Source organism: Chiloscyllium plagiosum, unplaced genomic scaffold (assembly GCF_037043375.1).
Source record: "Chiloscyllium plagiosum isolate Xiang-an unplaced genomic scaffold, Cpla_swu_hap1 HiC_scaffold_7, whole genome shotgun sequence".
Classification (NCBI taxonomy): Eukaryota; Metazoa; Chordata; class Chondrichthyes; order Orectolobiformes; family Hemiscylliidae; genus Chiloscyllium; species Chiloscyllium plagiosum.
Window position 1 is genome coordinate 24,205,921 of NW_028270145.1, and position 12,125 is coordinate 24,218,045.

Consider the following 12,125-nt stretch of genomic DNA (forward strand, 5'->3'; position numbering starts at 1 on the left):
AATGCACAAACAAAGGGAGAGACAGCTCTGGCTCCTGTTCACTTGACTACAGTAACATGGCCATCATCCATCCAAATCACTTATTCACAAAGCAAACACAGATTAAGAAGCCACTAAGGTCTATCAGCAACATTCCAGAGGTCGACAGATCCACACTTGCAAAATGAATGGTTGAAGTTACAAAGATCGGTAATCACACTTCCTATATTAGGCAGAAACTTGGAGCTTGTCAATGGTCATGGACAGGAAAGCACAACTGCAAGTCAGATAAGAATCACCAGTGACAGAGGAGCTTTGGGCCCCAACCTTGTCTAATAGGTTCATGACCTATTAGGTTTAGTACCGGTATTGAGAAGGAGTAAAATTGCAATGGAAATGAGCAAACTGGTCATGGCACAATAGTGAAGTGTGGGAGCAATGCCAGATTAACAATATTCCCTCATCCCGGGTCAAGAACGTGGAGTGGAGCAGGAAGACCAATTTCTATTGAATTCCATTTGCCAGACTTCCCAAAATTCCTTAAGTTATCTTCACAACATTACTTTCCTACCCGCTTTAAAGCTGTCCGCAAATTTTGCTAACTTATTTTTGCTTCAGTCATTTAAGTCTTTGATGTAGATTTTTTTAAAAATTGAAGTTCCAGAGATGCTCGCTTGTCTCTATTCATCACATCGTTCTGCCAATCAGATTAATAACATCACTTCCACATACAGGAAGTCCGTCGTTGGCAAACAGGTTCCACTTGAATTGGCTCGCAAGTTGATTTACACGCAAGTTGGAGCACAATGCAGGACAATATAAAATAGCTGTTCCAAAGTACAGAAAACATTTGTATGCCAGATTTGACAATTACACACCTGTGGGAGATTGCATTTGTAAAACCAAACATAAATTGGACATTAGTAAATCGGAGACCACTTGTACTGTTTTCTGCCAGCTGGCTACCCTCCTATTGTTCTGAATAAGAGATACCTAGTAAAACCAAAATCAGCCTTGTCATTCATTTCACTGTGTTACAAATTCAAACTTTTCAATAATCCTCAATTGCCCAAGTGTTCCCAACCAGATTTTAGAAGTAACAGATATTGGACACAAGTTTATAACTTCAAACAAAAGGTAAGAATCCATCATTAATACTACTATGAGAGAGAGGCTTCGAAAGTCACCCTGTAATTGTCAAAACCCATGAGAATTATTTTTCTCCCTCTTTTTCAAATTCAATATTCTGTCGTTAGCTGGTTAATGCCAGTCCTTTCTTGACTGACCAATTCAGCATCCAAACAGCTGCCTGCCCTGAACAAAGCACTACTCAACATCAAATTATCCATCTTGTTCCTTCGATTTGTAACTAAATTGGATTATCTTCCAGGACTGGCTCCAACAGCAAACACATGGATCCATTTTCTTCTCGTAAAATATGCTGCTGATTGAAGTTCACCAAACCCTCACCTCAACTCTCAGTTCCACAAATAAGAGAAAAATGAAGACAATAGTGAGGATCTGCACATAATCCATGCTAAAATGTTACCCCTATATCACTAGCTTACATTGTGCATGATATGTGCAAGGTTTTCTTATTTTCAGGAGAGGATGTCAAGTGAAGGGAGATTTAGAAATCCAAAGGGATACTGGATCAATGTATAGATGTAGCGAAAGCAAAGCATACACAAAGAATCAAAGTTCAACAAAATTTAGACAGCCTCAAAGAATATCATGGGAATTCCAAAAGTGAAAGCATAAACTGAAGAATCTTTATTTGAAATCATGGTGCACCCACAGTAGTCTAGGTCAACGTGCAGTGAAAAAGCAGCAAACTTTCAAGTTTAATTGCCATTTCGGTGACATCGCCACAAAGTGTTCAGGGCCCCTTGGGACGGGAAAATAGCAAAAGGGGAACCCTTGTAAACAAGGATATCATGAAGACATGAGTGTCAAAGAACCTGATCTCAGAGAATCATGAAGTAGAACCAATAAGGTTGGACACTATCAATAGTTAAGTCAGAAAATGATGGGAGAAATTTATAGCAACCCCCATCCCCACAACATTTAAAACTGACTGTGCATTCAACAAGTGATTGGACTTTGTACCACAGGCAATGTGATAATTGAGGGATGTGAATCTTCAAATAGACTGGTACTAACATTTTAACAAACAACGCCCTAAAATTGAGTTTGTAGATTACCTTTCTGAAAGTGACTTGCAGTAGTATGCTGTCAAAATGACAAGTGATAACACGATCTTAGGTATCATATTGTGCAATGAAGCAGTATTCATTCATAATGTTATGGTAAATGATCCTCTGGGAAATAATTAACAGTTACGAATTCCATGTCAAGTTCTGAAAATGTCACACTACAACAGATCAATCCTGAAGAAAGTTATGGACTATGAGATGACGTGAAGGAAAATGGAGTAAAATGAACAAAATGGTATGACCACAAATTGGACGAGGCAAACATTTAAAAGGAACGATTCAAATATTTTGAGTAGGTTCTGTTGGACAACAAAAACTCAGCGAGAAAGACCTGAATGCACTACCCTTAGGAAGTTAAGGATAGTATTAGATTAGAAGAGGTTGATTTTATTGTAAAGAACAGCAAACATGGGGATTGACAGTGCTTTGGAAACCAGCATAGAGTTACTAAAAAGTTGATATAAAAGGGAAATAATAGAGAATGAGAAAAAAAAACTGTCCATAAATATAAAAATATGGAAGAACTTTTAAGAATCAGAATAGGCTAAGACATTGGTCCCCTGAAACACGACGGTTGGAGGAAGAGCGCCTCATCTTCCGCCTAGGAACCCTCCAACCACAAGGGATGAACTCAGATTTCTCCAGTTTCCTCATTTCCCCTCCCCCCCCATCTTGTCTCAGTCCTAACCCTCGAATTCAGCACCACCTTCCTAACCTGCAATCTTCTTCCTGACCTCTCGGCCTCCACCCCACTCCGGCCTATCACCCTCACCTTGACCTCCTTCCACCTATCGCATTTTCAACACCCCTCCCCCCTACCTTTTATCTTAGCCTGCTGGGCACACTTTCCTCATTCCTGAGTAAGGGCTTATGCCCGAAACATCGATTCTCCTGTTCCTTGGATGCTGCCTGACCTGCTGCGCTTTTCCAGCAACATATTTTCAGCTCTCATCTCCAGCATCTGCAGTCCTCACTTTCTCCCCTGAAACTAGTCAGGAGAAATTGTTGTGGTTGTTGAGCAAGTGGCACAGGCATTGAACAATTATTGTGTGTCTGACTGACTTGACAAAAGACTAGTTTCATTTCAAAAGTCGATGGGGGCTAAAGATAGCGAAGAAATTGTCAGAGAAATATATTTAATAACTTAAAGGGCTACAATCAGCAAAAATACAGGACCTGTTGGCTCCTGGCACATACTCTAAGATCCTAAAACAGATCGCTACAGAGCTCATGGATGCATAAGCAATGATTGCTCAAAATTATTGGATTCATGAACAGACTCATCGGGTTAGCAGCTTTAAAATGTTCGATTCTTCAAGAAAGGTGGCAAGAAGAAAACTAAATTATAGGATAGTTATTTTTAGGCTAGCAACTGTAGGAAAAATGCTGAACTTTATTATTAGCTAAGTCTAAACAAAGCACTTAGAAAATCAGAATATGATTAGAACATGTAAACAGGTTTGTATCGAACGGAAATCTTGTTTGTCTAATTTATTGGGAGTTTTTTTGAACATATATTCACAAAAGTAGATAAAAGGGGAATCAGGAAATACAGTGCATCAAGATTGCCACAAGATACATTCAAACATGTTGCCTAAAACATTATACAGGCAAGATAAGGCCTTATGGAGTTGAGTGTCATATATTAAGAGGTTTGGCTAATGGACAGGAAACAAAAAAACATGGATATACATTAAGTATTTTCAAGTTTGCATGCAGTATACAGTGAGTTTCACAAAGGCTTTAGCCTTTCAACATTTGCATTACCTTCTGTCTCTTTATCTAAGTCAATGCAGTAGACAGGCACAGCAATAATTTGAAAATATAGCACTTGAATATGAATTAATGTTGAATGAATGTAGCATCATTCATTCAATGATGAATGCACTGGAAGCTGCAGATGCTCGTACACAAGGCTCTTTGCAGACATAAATAGCATGCACATGCACTGCACCTGATGTTTCAACTTAAAATAGATGACAACCATTCACTGGTTCCTATCTCAGGACATACTTACTAATTACAGTCAATGTGACTGGATTAAAATTGAACTAAAGTTTGACCATTAATTGTCAAACAACATAAATGGGTGCGTTCTTTGAAGCAACAGCAGGGCAGGGACGGCGGCTTTTGACACACTGGCAGTCATTAGTCAAGGCAATGAGTATAAGAGGTAGCAGTTAGAGTCATAGAGATGTACAGCATGGAAACAGACCCTTCGGTCCAACCCGTCCATGCCGACCAGATATCCCAACCCAATCTAGTCTCACCTGCCAGAACCCAGCCCATATCCCTCCAAACCCCTCCTATTCATATACCCATCCAAATGCTTTTTACATATTGCAATTGTACCAGCCTCCACCACTTTCACGCAGAGGGTGGCACGTGTATGGAATGTGCTGCCAGAGGAAGAGTTGCTCCTTAGGTCTCTTTTATATCTTTCCCCTCTCACCCTAAACCTATGCCCTCTAGTTCTGGACTCCCCGACCCCAGGGAAAAGACTTTGCCTACTTATCCTATCCATGCCCCTCAATTTTGGAAACCTCTATAAAGGTCACCCCTCAGCCTCCGACGCTCCAGGGAAGACAGCCCCAGCCTGTTCAACCTCTCAGTATAGCTCAAATCCTCCAACCCTGGCAACATCGTTGTAAATCTTTTCTGAACCCTTGCACGATTCACAACATCTTTCCAACAGGAAGGTGACCAGAATTGCACGCAATATTCCAACAGTGACCTAACCAATGTCCTGTACAGCCGCAACATGACCTCCCAACTCCTGTACTCAATATTCTGATCAATAAAGAAAAGCATACCAAACACCTTCTTCAAACGCCTATCCAATCTACCTGTGACTCCACTTTCAAGGAGCTATGAACCTGCACTCCAAGGTCTCTTTGTTCAGCAACACTCCATACGACCTTACGATTAAGTGTATAAGTCCTGCTAAGATTTGCTTTCCCAAAATGCAGCACCTCGTATTTATCTGAATTAAACTCCATCGGCCCCTTCTCAGCCCATTGGCCCATATGGTGCAGATCCTGTTGTAATCGGAGGTAACCCTCTTCCGTGTCCACTACACCTCCAATTTTGGTGTCATCTGCAAACTTACTAACTGTACCTCTGATTGCATCCAAATCATTTATGTAAATGACAAAAAGTAGAGGACCCAGCACCGATCCTTGTGGCACTCCACTGGTCACAGGCCTCCAGTCTGAAAAACAACCCTCCACCACCACCCTCTGTCTTCTACCTTTGAGCCAGTTCTGTATCCAAATGGCTAGTTCTCCCAGTATTCCATGAGATCTAACTTTGCTGATCAGTGTCCCATGGGGGACCTTGTCGAACGCCTTACTGAAGTCCATATGGGTCACATCTACCGCTCTGCCCTCATCAATCTTCTTTGTTACTTCTTCAAAAAAACTCAATCAAGTTTGTGAGACATGATTTCCCACGCACAAAGGCATATTGACTATCCCGAATCAGTCCTTGCCTTTCCAAATACATGTACATCCTGTCCCTCAGGATTCCCTCCAACAACTTGCCCACCACCGAGGTCAGGCTCACCGGTCTACAGTTCCCTGGCTTGTCTTTACTGCCCTTCTTGAACAGCGGCACCTCACCTGTGACTATCGATGATACAAATATCTCAGCAACAGGCCCAGCAATCACTTCTCCAACTTCCTACAGAGATCTAGGGTACACCTGATCAGGTCCTGGGGATTTATCCACCTTTAACCGTTTCAAGACATCCAGCACTTCCTCCTCTCTAATCTGGACATTTTGCAAGATGTCACCATCTATTTCTCTACAGTCCATATCCTTTTCCACAGTAAATATGTTGCAATTGTATAGTTGAAGCCACACTTGGAGTATTATGTTCAGTTTTGGTTATCTTGCTATATATAGGAAGGAAGTTATTAAACCGGAGAGAGTACTGAAGAAATTTACAAGGATGCTGCCTGGACTCAACAGTCCGAGTTATAGGGACATGTCAAGACAAGCTAGGACTTTTTTTCTTTAGAATGTAGGATAATTGGCGGGGGGGGGGGGGGGGGGGGCGGGGAGAAGAGAGAGAGAGATATTATAGTAGTGTGCAACATCATGAGGGGCATGGATAGGGTAAATAACATATGGAATGAGCTGCCAGCAGAAGTGGTTAAGATAGATACATTAACAACATTTAAAAGGCATTTGGACAAATAAATGGAAAGGAAAAGATGAGAAGGAGATGGGCAAGAGCAGGGAAATGGGAAAAGGATATTTTGGTCAGCACAGACCCATTTGGGCCGAAGGGCCTGTTTCCATGCTGCAGGACTCCATAACTTTAAGGCAAAAACCTTCGACAACTGAGCTGATGCATGAATCTAGCTAAGCTGATGATACAAACCCAAGGAGAAAGCTCAACTGTGGGGAAGGCACAGAGGCTGCAATAAGGTATTGACTAGTTAAATGTCTGCAACAAGATGACAGATGGATCATAAAATAAGGAGGTGTGAATGCATTCGCTTTGTTCATAAAATTAGCAAAGGTGTAAAACATGCACATTGCTACTGTTCAAAAAGACTTAGACATGCTTATGCAAGGAACACTGAGCATTCAGGTACACTATGTACTTAGGAAGGACAATGATATGTAGGCTTTTACTGCAAGGGAGGTGAAGCAATGAAACAAAGTAGACTGTGCAACAGTAACGTTCAGTTAGATCATATCTCAAGTTGTGTGCGCAGTTTGGGTTTCCACGTTTAAGAAATTATGCACTGAAATTGAAGGCAGTACAATCAGAAATTGACTGAATTAGGTTGAGAAATTGTCTGAAAAGGGAAGGGTGAGCAAACTATATTTATAATCTGGAGTTTAGAAAAATGAAAGATGATCTCACTGAAACATTCAAGATTCTAAAGGGGATTGATAAAAGTAGATGCTAAGAGATGGTTCCCATTGGTCAAGGAATTTGAAACAATGGGGGAGGGCACAGTCTCCAGTTACTGGACCAAAGTTGGTTTTAAAACTGAGGTAAAGAAATATTCGCACTCAAAGATTTGTGCATAGTTAAACGTCTGTCCAGATGGTTCTGAATTTTCCATGATTGAATACATTTAAGACTGGAACAGAGAAGCAAGGAATTTGGAGATGGGCGTCAGATAGACTTTGTCCAAAGGTCAGCCATAATTCATTAATTAATAGAGCAAGCTTAACAGGCCATTTGGTCTACTCCTGCTTCCATTTCTTGTGGTTCTGAGGATTTCTAATCAGTTGAAGCCACCTTATTCTTGATCAGGGATAAGTGAATGGGTGCTACTTAAAGATGAAAGAAATGAAGACAAGCAGAGCAAATAAATTTTCTTGGGAGAAAATTGTATTCACGTCAAAACAATAATTCATCTACTGCCAGGGCATAATCAAAAACAATGGAGGTTAAATGCAGGATTCCAATTTTTCAAACTCGAGGAGTGGACAGTTGTAATGGTTGTCAATTAGTAAGAAAGTGGACTATGACAAATAAGTTTTCCCCTCCTTGCAGTTGAATGGTGGTGGATATGAGCCACTAAAACCTCAAACATTCAACAATTTGCATCTCATCCCATGTTAGCAAACATGTCACTATTACCAGAGATAGCTCCCCAGTTTAATATGCCTTACTACAATGAAAACTCAAGTGTTTTTACATAAAACCATTCAGCAAAGCATTCAACTACCCCACTAAGCTTCACTTCAGAAATTAAAAATGGTGACACTATCTTGAAGCCAATACAAGTTACAGTTAAAACATATTGAACCAGACATTACAAAATGTGTCACCAGTATCACAAAATCTCCAAAGCATTCCAAATTGAATCTATCCAGTTATCCAAGGTATGGTTGAATGACAAGTGAAAGAAAAATGTGATGCAAATAATTCCATATCTTTGCAAGTTTATGACTTTAATAGAGTTGACAAGTATGTTGGAAGGTCATACAATAATTTTCCACATCATATAGGTCACCTAATCTAAGGCCACTCGCTTTCCTACTGCCTTTCATAGATATAATTTTAGAACTACCCAATTTCCTGGTAAAATGATTTAGAATTTGTACTTTGAAAAGAATTGTATATTGCAATTATCCTTAACTTTTAAAAAAAACTTGTGATCAGGTCAATGTTTTGCTCCACAAGAAACATTTTATCAACTTTTTCGTAGTCTTCAAACTGTACCCTTCCACTTTTCTTCATTGGGACGTGAGTCAAACTTCCCAGCTTCATACTGAATATCGTCCACTTCATCACTTGGAAGATCAAAACCACCCTCAGGGCAAACCAAGAGATATACACTTTGGCAAAGCACTGCAAAAAAACCCTCCACAGTCTTGAATCTTCCCATGTTGCTTTCCAACCAGTCTAACTTGCATTGAAATGTGGACTTGCTCAATAATGCTAACCCCTCTGTTTATCCTAGTGTATGTAGCAAGGCCTTTCGTACAAGCTAACTCTACATAAATTCCTCCAAGTTTGAAGCAGAATTATTGCTATCATTCCTAATAGCTCGTGCTTTGGCTTGCGATCAATGCTTTTCTTCCATCTTTGCCAAGTACAGTGGATTTTTTTCTTATTGGAAAGTTTGTTTGTTTATGGTCAGCCATGAACCCATGACACTTGCCAATGATGTCAAAGAAAGTTGCATTCAAAGATCCAAGAATATGAAGATTTTCCCCATAGATTTCTTCTTTCCTGATGCCAATTTATATTTTGCACCAAGGGTTACAGAGACATCACAAAACAGAGTTAGATACCAATCCCAATTGAAACTTTCAGACTGGAGGCCTGTGACAAGTGATACGCCGCAAGGTTTAGTGCTGGGTCCACCGCTTTTCATTATTTATATAAAAAATGTTTTGATGTAAACGTTGGAAGTATAGTTAGTAAGTTTGCAGATAACACTGAAATTGGAGGTGTAGTGAACAGTGAAGAAGGTTACCTCAGAGTACAATGGGATCTTGAAAAGAAGGGCAAATGGAACACTGAGTGGCAGATGGAGCTTAAATTAGATAAATGTGAAGTGCTGCATTTTAGAAAGGCAAATCAGAACAGGACTTGTATACTTTATGGTAATGTCCCGGGGAGTGTTGCTAAAAGTAGACCTTGGAATGTAGGTTCACAGTTCCTTCAAAGTGGAGTTGCAGGTAGATAGGATACAGAAGGCGGCGTTTGGTATGCTTTCCTTCATTAGTCAGAGCATCAAATATAGGATTGGGGAGGTAATGCTGCGATTGTATAGGACATTGGCTGGACCACTTTTAGAATATTGAGTGCAATTCTAGTCTCCATCCGATAGGAGGAACATTGTGAAACTTGGAAGGGTTCAGAAAAGTCTTGGAAGGATCTTGGATGGTTGGAGCTATAGGGAGAGATTGAATAGGCTGGGGCTGTTTTCTCTGGAGTATTGGAGGCTGAGGGGTGACCTTATAGAGGTTTATAAAATCATGAAGGTCGTGAATAGGGTAAATAGACGTTATTTTCCCTGGGGTAGGGGATTCCCAAATTAGACGGCATAAGTTTAGCATGAGGGGGGAAAGATTTAAAAGGGACCCAAAGGGCAACTCTTTCAGGCAGAGGGTGGTGCATGTATGCAATGTGCTGCCAGAGGAAGTGGTGGAGGCTGGTACAATTACAACATTTAAAAGGCATCTGGATGGATCTATGAGTAGGAAAGATTTGAAGGGATATTGGCCAAGTGCTGCCAAATGGCACTAGATTAGATTAGGATATCTAGGCCTCATAGACAAGTTGGACCAAAGGGCTTGTTTCTGTGCCGTCCATCTCAGGAAGCACTAAAAGTGCTTTACCCCAACTTTTCATTTAAGTTTCTGGCAAAAAAGAAATTATGATATGATTAGGTAGTCAAAATATCAACATAATTTTTATACTTTTTAGAAGTTTGAGAACATTTGAAGCTCAGGTTGAGGTTCGCTCACTGAGCTGGAAGATGCATTTTCAAATGTTTTGTCACGATTAGGTAACATCTTTAGTGAGCCTCTGGACAAAGCACTGCTGGTGTTTCCTGCTTTCTATTTATAGGTTTGGATTTCCTTGGGTTTGTTGATCCAGTTCCGGTTGGAATGCCATGCTTCCAGGAATTCTCGGGCATGTCTCTATTTGGCTTGTCCAAGGATGAATGTGTCAAAGTGGCGTCCTTCCTTATCCGTATGTAAGGATACTAGTGAGAGAGGGTAATGTCATTTTGTGGCTAGTTTTTGTTCATGTATTCTGGTGGCTAGTTTTCTGCCTGTTTGTCCAATGTAGTGCTTGTCACAGTTCATGCATAGTATTTTGTCAACATTAGTTTTGCTTGTTGTCTGTATTGAGTCTTTCAAGTTCATTAGTTTGTTTTAGTGTGTTGGTGGGTTTGTGGGCTACCATGATACCAAGGGGTTTGAGTTACCTTTCATAATGTCAACCACTCAAGCATCTTCAAGAATCAAAACTGCTGCTTTTACATAATTGATTCCTCAGTAAAATTAAAGCAACGAACAGCATCTTAGTATTTTATGCAATCTTGACAATAAGTCTGGATGCTTTTCTTTACAAGGTATAAATTCAATACTTGAATTCGACCTTGTACAGCCTTGGCTCTCTTTGTTCATCCATTACTGGTAAACTATGGTCCATGTACCTCATTTAAAAACATGCCAAAGTATCTTTACTCTGCTTATTCTTGCTTCCAAAATTTTGTACAGTTTTTAATCTCTGCACACTGTCCTCGCTGATCGCCCTTAGTAATGCTCATCACACTTCAATTTTGGGATTTCAGTCAGGCTTTCATTTGCTTCCCTCATGTTTTACATCCTTTAAGTCATGATAGCCCAAACGCAGAGCTCTGTGCAATTTTAATGTGAAATAACCAAACTATGTACCTCCACAACATTCCTTTCAATTATCCTAATTTCTCAAAAGATTCCAAGATTAATTAAGCATAACTGCAAAATGAGTACTGACTAATTGATTCATGTTGCTCCAAGTAATTTAGTCATTCTATCCCCATTGTAATTTAATTCTGAAGCATAGCCTTCATTTACCAACAGCTGATGCAAGATTAACTGACCTATAAATTATGTCAGTTGTGACAATGGCAACTTTATGTTAGTGTATTTAACGCAAAAAAGCATACAGCACTCAAAAAAGGAGACACAGGAAGTATTCAAGAGTGTGATGAGAAAACTATGATGGTCTAAGACAGCATACCATAATTGAGTATTATAAGCTTTCGCTTTGTTAAGATGCAGGTATACGCTCTCTGGGATTTCAAGTATTTGGGATGGATGCTTTCCATACACAAGAATTAGCCGATCAATTATTCACTTAGCCAAAGGTGGCCTCAGTGTCTTCACCTCAGTCACGTCATCTCTGGAACTGGTTATGATTGCCTCAAGGTTAAGGGAGGAACTTGAAGTAATCTTTTCTCCTGAATGGGCCCTGTGGTTTTTCTTGACTCTCCCCAGAGTATATGGCTGGAGCAAGGAATGTTAGGATGGAAGTGGTAAGCAAGTATTTAGTATTGATTGTGCAGCTGTGTGTAGCATTTGCTTGATTGACGAAGGTGGAGGAGAAGAACAAGAAGAACAAGAAGAACAAGAAGAACAAGAAGAACAAGAAGAACAAGAAGAACAAGAAGAACAAGAAGAACAACAAGAACAACAAGAACAACAAGAACAACAAGAACAACAAGAACAACAAGAACAACAAGAACAACAAGAACAACAAGAACAACAAGAACAACAAGAACAACAAGAAGAACAAGAAGAACAAGAAGAACAAGAAGAACAAGAAGAACAAGAAGAACAAGAAGAACAAGAAGAACAAGAACAAGAAGAACAAGAACAACAAGAACAAGAACAACAACAACAACAACAAGAACAACAACAACAAGAACAACAACAACAAGAACAACAACAAGA

The 12,125-nt window shown here is 39.9% G+C and overlaps 1 protein-coding gene across 3 annotated transcripts in view; it reads right to left on the minus strand.

Moving 5' to 3' along the window:
- LOC122551395 (disco-interacting protein 2 homolog A-like) overlaps positions 1–12,125 on the minus strand; it is a 282,532-nt gene that overhangs the window by 187,364 nt on the left and 83,043 nt on the right. The gene's annotated exons all lie outside the window — the stretch shown is intronic.